At 46.1% G+C, this 15317-nt stretch overlaps 1 protein-coding gene across 6 annotated transcripts in view; it reads left to right on the top strand.

Annotated features, from left to right (window-relative positions):
• The window catches only part of ACOT9 (acyl-CoA thioesterase 9), a 139177-nt gene that overhangs the window by 66200 nt on the left and 57660 nt on the right, over positions 1-15317 (top strand). The window lies entirely within an intron of this gene.

The raw sequence follows: 15317 nt of genomic DNA, 5'->3' as shown, positions 1-15317 counted from the left end.
ACTAAAAATGATAGAAACCAGCCCAAGTATAAAATTCATAATACAGGGCTGGCCCAGTGGCAAATGGCCCTGGGCCAGCCAAGGTTGGGAAGATGCTGTGGAGGTGGTGTTCATAGCCCCTTTAGGGATGAGCCTCTGCCATTCCTCAGTGGTGACATCTAATGGCCAAACTTTAGAGTGCATGTCATTAGGGTCCCAAAGGGGAGCTCTGATATGTGGCCTTTGGCCAAGGACTGTTGCTTTGGTGGTTGGGCTGAGATGGATGGGGGATGTAAATACAGGAGAAAGAAACCCTGGGTCATATTGCTGCCCCCATAGGAGACTGGTTTTGATTATGTTGGAAGCCCAAAACCTCAGAAGAAAACTGCAGGCCATCAAAAAAATAGGTTTCAGCTTCTGGAACAAGAAGATTTGATACAAGCAACCATTAGCATGAGAAAGATAAAAACAAGAGGGATTAATGAAAAATGAGCATTTCCTAGCGTGTAGCCAGATGGACTTAGGACTAATGGGTTATATGCTCCCCTGCTAGCAGATGGCGACGGAGTCAGGTTTCAAAGTTGATGTCACCCTAGATAAACTCCTGCAGTGACCTCAGACCTTCAATATCTCTGTCTCCTAGCAGATGTGGATGTGCTTTCCCTATGGGGATCACTGTACCCTTTAGAAGAAGAAATTCTACTTTTAAATTGGAGAAAGATAGATCCCTGCTCTCCTACGTGATGCCTAAAGCTCCTTCCCCCAGTTGAGAATTCCTGAGGTGATTTCTGAGATCCCTCAGAGGTGTGCCTTGGTCCGGTAGCTGGTTCCCGGCGTGGACTTTGCTGCTGAAAGGCAACGGGTGCAGGAAGCAGAGTGCGGCGGTGACGGCCAAAACCCTCTCCCCTCGCAGTCTGAGACCATCTCTGTACTCAGCCGGTAAGGGCTGAGCCCAGGTAAGTTAAAAAAAAAAAAAAAAAAAAAAAAAAAAGGATTCCTCCTGATTCAGAGTCGTTGGAAGGGTTTTAGTAAGACTTCCACTGGTCTCCTTGCTTGGCGTGCCGTACAGACGTCATTCCCAGTTCCATTGGGATAAGGGGACGTGGGCTTCTGAATGGGTTGAGTGACTTCCTGGTGGGCTAGGCCCCACTTTAGGTTTGGTAGGCACACCGTGTGGTAGGTCACAATGGCGCCATCTTGCATGCGTTTTTGTGCATCTTGTACTGCCCACCATAGAGCGGTATGCGTGGTACGTGCCGGGTCTGCGCACAATGTCATGTGTGTACATTCACGCGCAGAATTTAGGTAAAGCCGGGTGCATGGGCTGTGCGTATGCCTCTCTGCGGCCCACATAGGCGCCTGAAATCTGTGCACAAAATGTTTAAGCGTGAGCCAGCTGAACACGAAGTTACTGTCCCTAATGGCTCTGGCAGCAAAGAAACATAAGTATCATTCTCTCTGCGCTGCTTGTCATATTAGAGCTACATAGTCTGACCTGGTAGCTCCAGATTGGCCCAGGCCCAGGTGGTATGCAGAGACTCCGGGTGGAGGACCCCCCTGTGCCTCCCCCGCACAGGAACCTGCTTCAGCAGAGACCGGTCCTTCATGAGGATCCAACTTGATTCTGTCCTACAGTTTGGCCCTCAAGAGGGCTCGCCTGATGAAGCGTGTATATTCGTTAGCAATAATTGCCACCTTATTCCGCGCGCGAAAGTTTTCTATGTCCTTAGCATATGTGCGGGTTTGGAAAGTATTTGAGGCCTTGTGCAAGGAACACTGTGTTCCCCTCAGATGGTCAAAATCCCACTAATTCTGGAATTTTTACAGGACGGCTTGAATAAAGGTTTGACCCTTAACTCCTTGAAGGTCCAGGTAGAATCTCTCTCCTGTTTCAGGGGTGAGGTGAACGGAACCCGCCTGTCAGCTCATCTGGACATAGCCCATTTTTTGAAAAGGGTAAAACACCTCCGGCCACTCCTATGGTGGCCGGTTTCCTTGTGGAATCTTAATCTAGTATTGGAGTTTTTGGCAGGGCCCTCCTTTTGGCCGCTGTGCAGTCTTTCCTTGTGCTTGTTAACCCTGAAAATGGTGGTCCTAGTGGCTATATGCTCGGCTCGACGCATCTCTGAACTACAAGCATTGTCGTGTCGGGAACCGTTCCTCTGGATGACTCCAGGAGTGTTACAACTTCATACCGTTTCATCCTTCTTGCCCAAGATAGTCTCGAAGTTTCATTTTATTTATGTATTTATTTAATTCTTTTCCAAACTGACATTCATGACACATGCCATATCATATTGGTTTACATAGAACCAGGGTGAAAAATTACATTAGAAATGTATAACAAAATGCATATGAAGTAGATTCAGTAGAATACTGAGTGTGATATTACAGGCATATGGTGTTCCTTAGGGCTGGCCCAGGTGCAGAGAAGGCACGTTCCCTGGTGCTTGTGCGAAGAGTGGATTTGGGGGGGGGGGGTTCCTTTATAGGCCACTTTTATTGGTCTTATTTTATTTTTTTGTTCAATTTTATATACCGTCATTCGGTGCAGCCATCATAACGGTTTACAGAAATCAAACAAAGAATATACAATTAAAACATAGTTGCATAAATTAACAGTGGGAGAGATGAAGGGAAGGGGGAGAGGTTGGATGGTATTAATTTGTGTATAATGGTCAAAGTCTTATATTCAATTTGGGATTTAATAGGAAGCCGGTGTAGTGAATTTAAAATTGGGTGATGTGATCATTCTTTTTTTTTCCAGTTAAAATTCTGGCTGCTGAATTTTGAAGAATCTACAGAGGCTTGATGTTAATATATGGAAGGCCAATCATGAGGGAATTACAGTAGTCAATGGTCGAGAAAATTATTAGTTGTAAAACTGTTCTGAAATCTACTGAATTTAGAAAAGGTTTTATCCGCCTTAGGATTAGGAGTTTGTGATATCCTTCTTTGATTTTGGTAATTATGTGGTTATTGTAAGATAGGTTATTATCAATTATTACTCCAAGGTTTCTGGCGTGAGTGACAGGGGATATTGGGTTAATTTGATTGTTGCGAATAGAGGTAGTGGTGTTATATTGGGTTTTTTGTTCATGATAAGTAATTCGGTTTTATCAATGTTGATTATGAGTTTTAATTTTGTAAGGAGTTTTATTGATTCAAGTAGTATAGAAGTGTCTTTATATGTTTCATCAATGGAGTTTTTTATGGGAATTAAAAGTTGTATGTCATCTGCGTAGAGGTAGATTTTTTCTGAAACCATATTGGTTTGGGGATAGGATGTTGTTTGTTTCCAGGTAATCATCAAGTTGTGAGTGAACTATTGAAGTATGGAGTCGTAACAGGATATGTAGGTCGAGTGAGTGCTGATTGTGTAAGGTTTTGTGAATAATGGTGAGGGACTTGTGAAGGATTCTGAAGCTTATAGGGAGCCAGTGGAGATTCCTGAGGATGGGTGTGATATGATCTCCTCGGCTGGAATTGGTTAGAATTCTGGCGGCAGCTTTCTGAAGCATCTGAAGGGGTTTTGTGGTAGCAGAGGGTAGTCCAAGCAGGAGGGAGTTGCAGTAATCTATTTTAGAGAAGAGGATAGCTTGGAGGACCATCCGAAAGTCATAGAAGTGGAGGAGGGGTCTAAGTCTTTTTGGAATTTGTAGTTTGTGGAAGCAGTCTTTAGTTGTGTTAACAAATTTCTTTAAGTTCAGATGGTTGTCTAGTATCACGCTGAGATCTCTTGCTTGGGTCGCTATGGTGGTTGAGGGGGGTCTGCTGAGAAAGGTTATTGTGATCCGGGGAAATGAGGAGGAGTTCAGTCTTGGCTGTGTTGAGGACCAGGTTGAGGCTAGTGAGGAGGAGGTTGATAGAGTGAAGGCAGATATCCCAGAACTTGAGGGTTTTGGGGAGGGATTCTGTTATGGGAATCAGCGTAAATGAACTGCTTTAGTTTCAGCTTGGACAAGAGATGACTGAGGGGGGATATGATAGAGGTGTTTAAAATCATGAGAGGTCTAGAACGGGTAGATGTGAATCGGTTATTTACTCTTTCGGATAGTAGAAAGACTAGGGGGCACTCCATGAAGTTAGCATGGGGCACATTTAAAACTAATCGGAGAAAGTTCTTTTTTACTCAATGCACAGTTAAACTCTGGAATTTGTTGCCAGAGGATGTGGTTTGTGCAGTTAGTATAGCTGTGTTTAAAAAAGGATTGGATAAATTCTTGGAGGAGAAGTCCATTACCTGCTATTAAGTTCACTTAGAGAATAGCCACTGCCATTAGCAATGGTAACATGGAATAGACTTAGTTTTTGGGTACTTGCCAGGTTCTTATGGCCTGGATTGGCCACTGTTGGAAACAGGATGCTGGGCTTGATGGACCCTTGGTCTGACCCAGTATGGCATTTTCTTGTTTCTTATGTTTCAGATTTGAGAGCAGCTGGCAGAGGGCCAGGAAGTAGATATTAAAGAGGGTGGGGGAGAGGGAAGAGCCTTGTGGTACTCCGAGTGTTAAGTTGATGCGGGGGGATTCTTTGTTACTTATTCTGACCTTGTAGTATCTATTACTGAGGAAGGACTCAAACCATCTGAGGACTGTTCCTGATATGCCTATGTCTGTGAGGCGGTTTAGTAGGATGGCATGATTCACTGTGTCGAACGCAGAAGAGATGTCAAGTAGTATCAGTAAGTATGAATGTCCTTTGTCTAGATCCATGAGGAGGGAATCTGTGAGAGAGATCAGGAGGGATTCTGTGTTTAGAGACTGGCAGAAACCAAACTGAGTAGGGTAGAAAATTTTGTGTTTGTCTAGGTAGTCGGAGAGTTGGGTGTTGACTAGTCTCTCCAAGCGTTTGGCAATAAAAGGCAGATTGGAGATGGGACGGAAGTTGGAGAGATCTCCAGGGTCTAGGTTAGGTTTCTTCCGTAGAGGTTTAAGGGTGGCGAGTTTCAGTGCGTCGGGGACTATTCCTTGCAATAGAGAGCAGTTTATAATTTCAGCCAAGGGCGTCTGGAATAGAGATTAGTAATTTTGTCGGGATGGGATCAGAAAAATGAGTGGAGGGTTTCATTTTCTTAAGGATGGATTCAATTTCCAGGGATGAAGTGAGTTCGAAGGAGTCGAAGATGGCTCCTGAGTAGGTTGTGGTAGAGAAAGGGGGAGGGGATAAGGTATTAGTGGAAGAGAGGAGGGTTAAGAGGTTGGAGATTTTTTTCTGAAAGAAGGTTGCGAGTTCATTAACTTGGTTTGGGCTTGGTTGTCAGGGATGACGGGGGAGAGATGATTTCGTAAGTTCTGAGATGTATGAGAACAGGGCCTTAGCATCAAATTGAAAGGCATGGATTTTGGGGGCGTAGAAATCTTTTTGCTCGGAGTATGGAAGTCCTGTAGCTGTGTAAAGAGGATTTGTAAGTGGTCAGCGAGTTGGGACATGGGTCCTTATGCCATTTATGTTCTTTGTGCCTAAGCTCTTATTTTAGTTTCTATAATTCTGGTGTGAACCATGGTTTTTTGTTCTTAAGGGGTGGGTTAATAACTTTAGCCGTCAGGGGGCATATTTTGTTGGCTACAGAGTTTGTGATGTTGAACCAGGAGAAGAGGGCTGAATTGGCGTTAGAAAAGTCTAGATTGCAAAGTTTGTTGGAGAGATGAGAACTGAGGTCATCCATGGAGCAAGGTTTCCTAAAGTGGAGGGTGGCATTGGGGAGGGGTCAGTCTTTCTTTTACCGAGAGGTTAGTAGTAATCATTGAATGGTCAGACCAGGGAACTGGGGTACAGGAGGGAGGAGTAGTGTGTGTGTGAGGCCAGAGTTTATGAAGATTAGATCTAAGGTATGACCAGCTTTATGGGTAGGGCTTTTGATGATTTGCTTAAATCCCATGGCCCTGAGGGAAGTCAGAGTGGCTTCGCGGTTGGGGGATGGTGGCCTCGCGTCGACATGGAGGTTAAAGTCCCCCAAGATTATGGCTGGGGAGTCCGTGTTGATGTATTTTGCAATGGATTGTATGAGGGGGGAGGCATTCGTGTCTAAAAACCCTGGGGGAACATAGATTAGACAGATTTGTAAATGATTAGATTTGAAGAGACCTATTTCTAATTTAGAGGCTGTCTTCGCAGTCTGAGGCCTTAGACTTAGATCGTTTTTGGCAGCTAATAGTTAATCAGGGCTATGTCGGTGTGTTTGAGCCAGGTTTCAGTTATTGCACAAATGTCTGGCTTTGAGTCTAGTAAGTAATCGTTGAAGAAGTGGTTTTTGTTTGTGAGGGATTGCGCATTGAAGAGCGTTAGTGAGAAGAGTGTGAGTCCCAGGAGTTGTGTAAGAGGAGAAGTCATGATGGGAATAAGACTTCTTGTTAGGTGTGTCTGGGTAGGTGTGGGGGCTTTTTTCAGTTTGCGATAGAGATGATTGATGATGGGGATAGGGTAGGTTTGCATCTTTAACCTAGTGTTGTGAGACAGATGTGGTAGGGGAGGAGGGTTTACAGCAAACAGAGAGACAGTGGGGGGGTATGAAGGAGGGTTGAGGTAGAGGCGTCCTACAGTGGCGGCACTAAGGGGCGCACTAAGGGGCAGGCCCTTTTGTTGCACTCCTTCGGCATGCGACGCAGGCGCACGGTGCCGGAGGCGCTCTGTCGCCTCTTTTATGGAGTCTGGTCGGGTTGGGTCCTGTCCCACGTTGTCGCCTAGGGAGCGTTGGTGGGCGGGGTCTTAGGTGGCCGACGCAGCGCGGGCTCGGCGGCCCTTTGCTGGGCCTGCGGGCCTGTTGATGTTGGCAGTCTGTCGGCGGCTGGAGGACGAGGCAGTCCGGAGAAGGCCGAGGGCCAAGTCGGGAGATGTTCCGGTCCGGGGGTCCGCGAGTCGGGCGGTGCAGCCTGGGTCTGCTGAGGAGGTAGGTCCGGGAGCCTTAGGCCTATCGTCTGGGAGGGTCGAGGGGTCGGGCGGTGCGGCTGAGGCCTACCTTGCAGGTCTGAGTTCCTCTTGGTGCTTGCAGCGTTAGCGGGGCGCCTGCGAGGTTCGGTGGGTTGCGGTGAGAATCAGTCCATTTTGTTGCTGTCCCTAGATAGGCACAAGGACACGGAAGAATACCATCTCCTCCGCCATTTAAACGTCAGTAGGCTTTTGGTGCAGTATCTGGAAGTTTCAGAACCGGTCCGTAAGAAGGACTGCTTGTTTGTTCTTCATGGTGGAATGAGGTAGGGTGAACCAGCTTTGCGGGCTACCGTAGCTTGCTGGATCAAGGAGATGGTCATGGGAGCCTATGTGGAGGCAGGAAAGCTCATTCCACTAGGGCTCAGGCAGTCTCTTGGGCAGAAGCTAGACTGCTGTCTCCTGTAGACATCTGCCAAGCAGCAATGTGGTCCTCCTTACACACCACCTCCAGGTTCTATCACCTGGACAATCAGGCCTGAGAGGATGCAGCCTTTGCAAGGACGGTGTTAATTGGATCGCGGCAGCCTCATACCCTGATCGGGAGTAACTTTTGTACATCTCATTGGTCTTGTGTCCATCTGGCTACACGCTAAGAATTGGAGAAATTACTTACTTGATAATTTCATTTTCTTTAGTGTAGACAGATGGACTCAGCATGCTGCCCAAGAAAGGTGCCAAGAAATCACCCGTGAAATGAATTTCAATTCCAAGATATTACAGGTAAGCCGTTGCCCAATCCCTAGATCAGAGCACCTATAATCTTGCTGGGATTCAGCGTTTGGTTGAGTACAGTTATGGTTATCCATTTTTAGTCAAGTTGGTTTTAATCAAGCTTTTCAATAATATGTCCATGGTGGCTTTTTGAAGGACTGAGGTCACTGCAGGGATGTATCTAGGGTAACGTCAGCTTTGAAACATAAAACCCATTGGTCCTGAGTCCATCTGTCTAGACTAAGGAAAATGAAATTATCAGGTAAGTAATTTCTCCATTTAAAAGTCATCTGTAGCTAACTATTTAAATGATAGTTATCCTGAATATATTCAATTAGACTTGGTACAGACCTAACAACTAATTCTAAGCTGTAGCCAGAATAAGTTAGATCCAGAGTCTGTGGGGACATTTTATAAATCCTTGTTCCTCAGATCTATTTTTGCTAAAGACCCTCATTTTACCCGATACAAGGCTCCTTGCGCCAGTGCTTCTGTAGTTTCTCCATGGCTTTTTCACCAGTGTGGAGTCTGCCGGGACAATCACTACCTCTCACAATGGAGGATATTGCACAGGAACTGGTGGCTTGGGAGCTTAGTTCAGGCTTTTGGTATTACTTTAGTACTCACTGTCGCATGAATGCTTAGTTAAAAAGGTCCCAGTGCATAGAAAGTGTTTTGTTTCTCAGCATTCAGACAAGTTAATCAATGACCAGCGAATTATGCACCTCCACCAGCAGATGGAGACAGAGAAAAGCTGATGTCATGGTATATATACCTCTGCACTGACAGGCCCCAGGATTCTCCATCTTCAGCAGATGGTGGACGTGCATCTCCCTACTGAGGTTTGCTTGTTCAAAAAAAAAAAAAGAGAGAAGGAGCAAAGGAGATTAATCCACGCACCGCTTCTCCTGAGGTAATATCTCATGATTTCTCCTTCAGTCGAGTGCCTCAGTCCGGTAGCTGGTTTTCCGGTATGGGCTTAGCCACTAGGAGAGAATCAGCTGAGAGGCTAGCAGATGCAGGAAGCCAAGTGCAGTGGTGAAGGCATTAGTCCTCTTCCCATCCGCAGCCGGAGATAGACTCTGTACTCAGTTGGGATGGCCTGAGCTCAGGTAAGGGAATGCAAATAAATAAATAATAAATACATAAAAGAGAGAGAGATAATTTTATGAATTCCTCTCCTCTTCTTCTTGTCTGTTCTCCGAGCCTCGGTGCATCAATCTGATATTCGCTGCTGCTTCTGTGAGGGGTTTGGGGAATCCCAGCAGTTTAGGAGGATTGATCAGCCTTTTGGCTTGGCCTCACTCTCAGGCTTCTCTGAGACACCTCGTGATAGGCTGCTCCGATGTTTGCATGCCGCCTCCTGCACAAGTCTGCTGTGAAACTGACTATTTGTGCTTGCACGTCCAGGTTGGGCATCCGTATGGGGCATCCAAATTTTGGGCGTCCATAGTTCAAGTGTTCATTGGATCCTAGTGCCTAAGCTCTTGATCCATGAGAGACTACACGCTTATGGGACGTCCTATCTCAAATATAGGCGTCCCATATTTGGGCGTCTTAATTTTGAGCATCCTGTTTTTTGGGTGTCCTGTTCAGGCTTGCCTTGTATGGACACACAATTGTCAGACGCTTGTTTCTAAGTGTGCTGCTAGTGGACGTCTTATCCATGGTGCCAGTAGCAAAGAATCCTAAGTGCCTTGTGATTTGCACTGCTTGCCATGTTCGGGCATACAACAGGGTGTCCCCTCTAATCTTGTCAGCCCTGTCTGGAGACTCCGAGAGAGTTGTCTCCTGTTGATTTTGCTGAGCCTGGCCCTTCCCAGCAGGATGTGGGAATGGGATGCCTGGTTTTGAGGCTTCCCTAAATGGAATTCAGCAGGGGAGAACTTCTCAGTGGGCACCACTCTGATGCCCCTGGTTTTGGTATGGATCCTTCTTCCTTTTCTTGGGTGGAATTTTTTCAAGGGTTGCACTCCCTTCTAATGTTTGGCGGAATTGGCCAAACCTGGAAGTTCAGGATCACAGGTTGCGGATTCCCGCAAGTCTGGTATGGCAGATAAGCGTCTGAATATGCCTTCGCCTGCTGCCTGTTCCACTGATGGGGATCCCACTGGCTTAGATGAGGGCGATTCTTACTCCCAGGAGGATGGGGAAATCCTTCTGGGTTTGGAGTCATATAGATGGGTCGCTGGCTCTGATCTCCCAAACACTGACAATGCTGGGAATGGTTCCATATCTGAGCCAAAGAAGAATCCCATTTTAGTATCTTGATTGGCCTTGAATGGGGCACTCTGGAAGCTGGATCTGACAGCGAGAGAGAGCAGTTGCATTTTCTGAAAGTGAAAGCACTGGTGTGTGCAGTCTCCAAGTGGACAACTGTTTCTTTAGTAGGGGGAGCAGCACTGGAGGATGCCCAGGATATGAGAATTGAGGCTATCCTTTCGCAAACCTTGAGGTGGTGGCAATGAATTGCAGTTAGCCTCTTGCTGCTCTCCGATGGCTCGTGTTTGTTTGCTTCTATCTCAAGAAACCGATGAGGCTGGTTTAAATACCAGGATAGTGATGGGACCGGCAGCTGCCTTTTTTGGTGGATGCAGGCTGCGCCTTGGTCCGTCCTTCTTCTGCCAGAAGGGTGACTTTGGTGTTAGCAGCCAGGCGTCAGCTATGGCTGAGATTTGGTTGGCTGCTAAAATTTCAAAGTCTAATCTTATGAAATTGCCCTTAAAGGATCACCCTTGTTCTAGGAGTGAGTTGGGGTAAATGACCAATTGGTGGGGTGAGTCCCAGGTTCCTCATTTTGCCAGAGGATTAAAAGTAGGCATTGCACTGTTTCAGTGCGAAGGGCCATGCTAGGAGTTCAGACATTTTTAACCCTACAGAGAAGTGATTTCTCAGAGAGTTCAACCTCTGAGTAGGTCTCAGTCCTTTCAGCTCAGGCAGCCCAGATAGGGCGTAGGCTTGGGTGGCGATGCATCCCGACTCACCTCCTAGAATTGGAGATAGGGGTTCGCCTGTCTCCCCTTATCTGAGGTGGGTCAAAATCACGTCAGATCAATGGGTTCTGGAGTGATAAGGGATGGCCATGCTCTGGAGTTCTGCATTCCTCGGGACAACTTTATGGCGTCTCCCTGCGACTCTCCAGAAAAGAGGCTGGCAGTGGAGGTTACATTGTCAAGGCTCCTGAACTGGTGGGCCGTGATTCCAGTGTTTAAGTCTCAAGGAAGTACGGCCCATTATTCTATTTATTTCATTATGCCCAAGAAGGAGGGTTCCTTTCGCCCCATCCTGGTCCTAAAGGGAGTCTATAGTTATTGCAAGTGACTTGTGTACGCATGGAAACCTTACACTTGGTGATAATAGCAGTACAATTGGGGGAGTTTCTTACGTCTCTGGATTTGTCAGAGGAGTATCTACATATTCCATTCAGCTGGAGCATGAAAGACTTCTGTGGTTTGCTGTTTTGGGGTGGTGATATCAGTTTTCGAGCACTACCTGTCGGTTTGGCCACTGCGCCCAGGACCTTCTCCAAGGTTCTAGTGGTGGTAGCGTCAGTGTCGAGATAGGATGGTATTTTAGGCCAAGAGCATGGAGAGAGTCTTCGGGCCTTGCGCAAGGTGTTTGCTGCGATAATTAGTTTGGGTGGTGAGCTTGGCCGAGAGCAAGTTACAGCTGTCTTAAACCCTGGAGTAACTCTGTGTTCGTTTTGACACAAAGCAAGGCAGGTTGTTCCTGCCAGAGGCTCGCCTTCAGAAACAGGTGACACAGGTGTGTCTATTGACAGAAGCAATTCACCCGGTGGTATGGTATTACCTGCAGGTGTTTGGTTGATGGTAGCCATCCTAGAAGTAGTTCTGAGGGCAAGGGTGCATTTGCGTCTTCTTCAGTGCACACTTCTTGCATGATGGAGTCCACGGTCTCAGGACTTCTTGATGCAGTTTCAAGTTACCGGTGAAGATTAGCATCCAAATACATTGGTGGTTGAAAGCGGATCATCTAAGGAAGGATGTTTCCCTACAAACACTGGACTGACTGATATGGCGGGTGCAAGCCTCCAGGGTTGGGAGGCTCACTCTCAGGAGCTGATGGTGCAGAGGAGTCTCTCTGGAGCATTAATTGTCTGGAACCAAGTGCCATTCGGTTAGCATGCTTTTGATTTGTTGACTGCTGGCAGGGTCAAGCGCTCCAAGTGATGTCAGATGCTGCAACAACAGTGGCTTACAATCAAGCGCCAGGATGGCACCAAGAGCCAGTAAGTGTCGCAGGAAATAGTCCAGCTCTTGGAATGGGCAGAAATACATCTTCAGGAAATCTCCGTCTCCCTCATTGCGGGAAAAGACTATGTAAGAGCTGATCTTTTTTTTCAGCTGACAGTCTGGATCCAGGAGAATGAGAATTGTTAGACTAAGTGTTCCAGCTCATAGTGGGCCACTGTGCATCATACAATGCAAAGGTTGCTTCCCTTTCTTCAGTTGCAGGGGAGATCTGAAGTTCTTGGGCAATGATGCTCTTGAGCAGCCGGAAGATAAGCTTTGGTATGCTTTTTCCCCTAGTCCATGTTGGGTAGAGTGATTTGGAAGATTGAAAGATACATGGGGCTGGTGCTTCTGGTGGCTCCAGATTAGCCCAGGAGGTTGTAGTATGCAGATCTGCGGAGACATAAGAACATAGAAAATGCCATACTGGGTCAGACCAAGGGTCCATCAAGCCCAGCATCCTGTTTCCAACAGTGGCCAATCCAGGCCATAAGAACCTGGCAAGTACCCAAAAACTAAGTCTATTCCATGTAACCATTGCTAATGGCAGTGGCTATTCTCTAAGTGAACTTAATAGCAGGTAATGGACTTCTCCTCCAAGAACTTATCCAATCCTTTTTTAAACACTGCTATACTAACTGCACTAACCACATTCTCTGGCAACAAATTCCAGAGTTTAATTGTGCGTTGAGTAAAAAAGAACTTTCTCCGATTAGTTTTAAATGTGCCCCATGCTAACTTCATGGAGTGCCCCCTAGTCTTTCTACTATCCGAAAGAGTAAATAACCGATTCACATCTACCCGTTCTAGACCTCTTATGATTTTAAACACCTCTATCATATCCCCCCTCAGTCGTCTCTTCTCCAAGCTGAAAAGTCCTAACCTCTTTAGTCTTTCCTCATAGGGGAGTTGTTCCATTCCCCTTATCATTTTGGTAGCCCTTCTCTGTACCTTCTCCATCACAATTGTATATCTTTTTTGAGATGCGGCGACCAGAATTGTATACAGTATTCAAGGTGCGGTCTCACCATGGAGCGATACAGAGGCATTATGACATTTTCCGTTTTATTCACCATTCCTTTTCTAATAATTCCCAACATTCTGTTTGCTTTTTTGACTGCCGCAGCACACTGTACCGACGATTTCAATGTGTTATCCACTATGACACCTAGATCTCTTTCTTGGGTTGTAGCACCTAATATGGAGCCCAACATTGTGTAATTATAGCATGGGTTATTTTTCCCTATATGCAACACCTTGCACTTATCCACATTAAATTTCATCTGCCATTTGGATGCCCAATTTTCCAGTCTCACAAGGTCTTCCTGCAATTTGTCACAATCTGCTTGTGATTTAACTACTCTGAACAATTTTGTGTCATCTGCAAATTTGATTATCTCACTCGTCGTATTTCTTTCCAGATCATTTATAAATATATTGAACAGTAAGGGTCCCAATACAGATCCCTGAGGCACTCCACTGTCCACTCCCTTCCACTGAGAAAATTGCCCATTTAATTCTACTCTCTGTTTCCTGTCTTTTAGCCAGTTTGCAATCCACGAAAGGACATCGCCACCTATCCCATGACTTTTTACTTTTCCTAGAAGCCTCTCATGGTGGACTCTCCTTCCCAGTTACCGGTCCACAGGGACCTGCTACGACAGGGACCTATGCTTTGTGTAGGTCAGTCTCAATTTTGTCTTTCAGTATGGTCCTTGAAAGGCCTCTGTTGCTGAAGCATAGATATTCCACTGCTGTGAATTCCACCTTGCTTCGAGTGCAAAAGTTCTCCCCCTTTTTAGCTTACTTTTGGGTTTGGAGAGTGAGGTTTGGTGTGAGACAGGAGCTGTGCTTCCTTGTTCTTTTAAGATCCCACTCATTTTGGAATTCTTACAGGATGGGTCACTTAAGGGCTTAGCCCTTAAATTCCTGAAGTGCAGGTGGCAGCTCTTGCCTGTTTTCAAAGATCAGATGAATGGTGGACCCTTGTTGGCCCATCCGGATGTGACCCAGTTTTGTAGGGGGTGAGGCTTCTTCATCTTCCCTTGCAGTTGCCGGTGCTCTCATGGAGCCTTAATCTGGTTCTAGAATTTTGGCAAATTCTACTTTTCGGCCACTGAGTAGCTGCTTCTTGAAGTTAAAATCTTGAAGATGATGTTTCTCAATGTGAATTGCTGCAAGCATCTGGTCCAAGCTGTGGGCTTTTTCTTGCCAGGAACCATTCCTGTGGGTGACTCGAGGGGGTGGGTTTTGTTTTTTAATCAATCTATTTCCCTGCCAATGCTGGACAGACAGAGATGTGGATGAATATCATCTGTTGCAGACCTTGGAAATCAAGAGGCATCTGATGCAGTATTGTACGTTATTAAAACCTCTTAGGAAGACGTGACCGCCTGTTTGATCTCCATGGTAAAGGTAAATGGGGTGAGTCAGCGATGCAGGCTACGTTAGTCCGTTGGGTTAAGGAGATTATTGCTGCCGCATATGTGAATGCTGAGTAGCCATTGCCTAAACAGATTAGGGCTAATTCCCCTAAAGATCGGACAGTGTCATGGGCAGAGCTTCAATTGTTTTTCATCGAGATTTGCCGAGCTGCGACATGCTCCTCCTTACACAATTTTTTCCAGATATTACTGCCTGCAGGCCCGGGAGGACGCAGCCTCTGTGCGTGCGGTGTTGGTTAGACTGCAGGCAGGCTCCCGCCTTGTTCGGGAGTAGCTTTGCTACATCGCACTGGTCAAGGATTAACCTGTCTGAATGCTGAGAAATGAGAAATTACTAACTGATAATTTCTTTTTCTCTAATGAAGACAGGTTAATCCACCTTCCCACCCTTGGATTCCGGTTTGTGATTCTATGGTTCTCCTGAGTGGCTGTGTGTCTGGGGATAACTGGTGGGTGTCAGTTTTAGTCCCTAAATTTGTGGTTACCCTCTTTGCTGAGCTCAGTGTTTTCCTGTTGACTGAGTACTTGAGTAGTTGTCTATTAAAAGTTATAATCAAGTTTTGTCAGTTTTGTTCACAGTTGGCGTTTGCAGAGAATACTGGTGGGCTGATGTCGGTGCAGGAGTATATATGCCATGACGTTAGCTTTGCTCCGTCTCCATCTGCTGGTAGAGGTGAGTAACCCACTGGTCATGGATTAACCTGTCTTCACTAGAGAAAAGGAAATTATCAGGTAAGTAGTAATTTTTCATTTTTGTCCAAGGGAAAAACCAAATTGAGTGTGTAAATGGTTGCTTCTCCTTCCTGCTGTACCAAGTTGTGCATTACATCACCACAGCCCTTAATGTGCTCCTGATGCTCATGGCGTTATCCATTTTTCTGTTAAAACCATGTGATATGGCGCAATCCATAACCATACCATACAGACAATATAACCTGACCACTGATTAGTGACATAGTTCTTCCTTAAAATGAATTGCTTTCCCTTGTTAAGGCTACAC

Source organism: Rhinatrema bivittatum, chromosome 5 (assembly GCF_901001135.1).
Source record: "Rhinatrema bivittatum chromosome 5, aRhiBiv1.1, whole genome shotgun sequence".
NCBI lineage: Eukaryota > Metazoa > Chordata > Amphibia > Gymnophiona > Rhinatrematidae > Rhinatrema > Rhinatrema bivittatum.
This window is presented reverse-complemented; position numbering and strand designations above follow the sequence as displayed.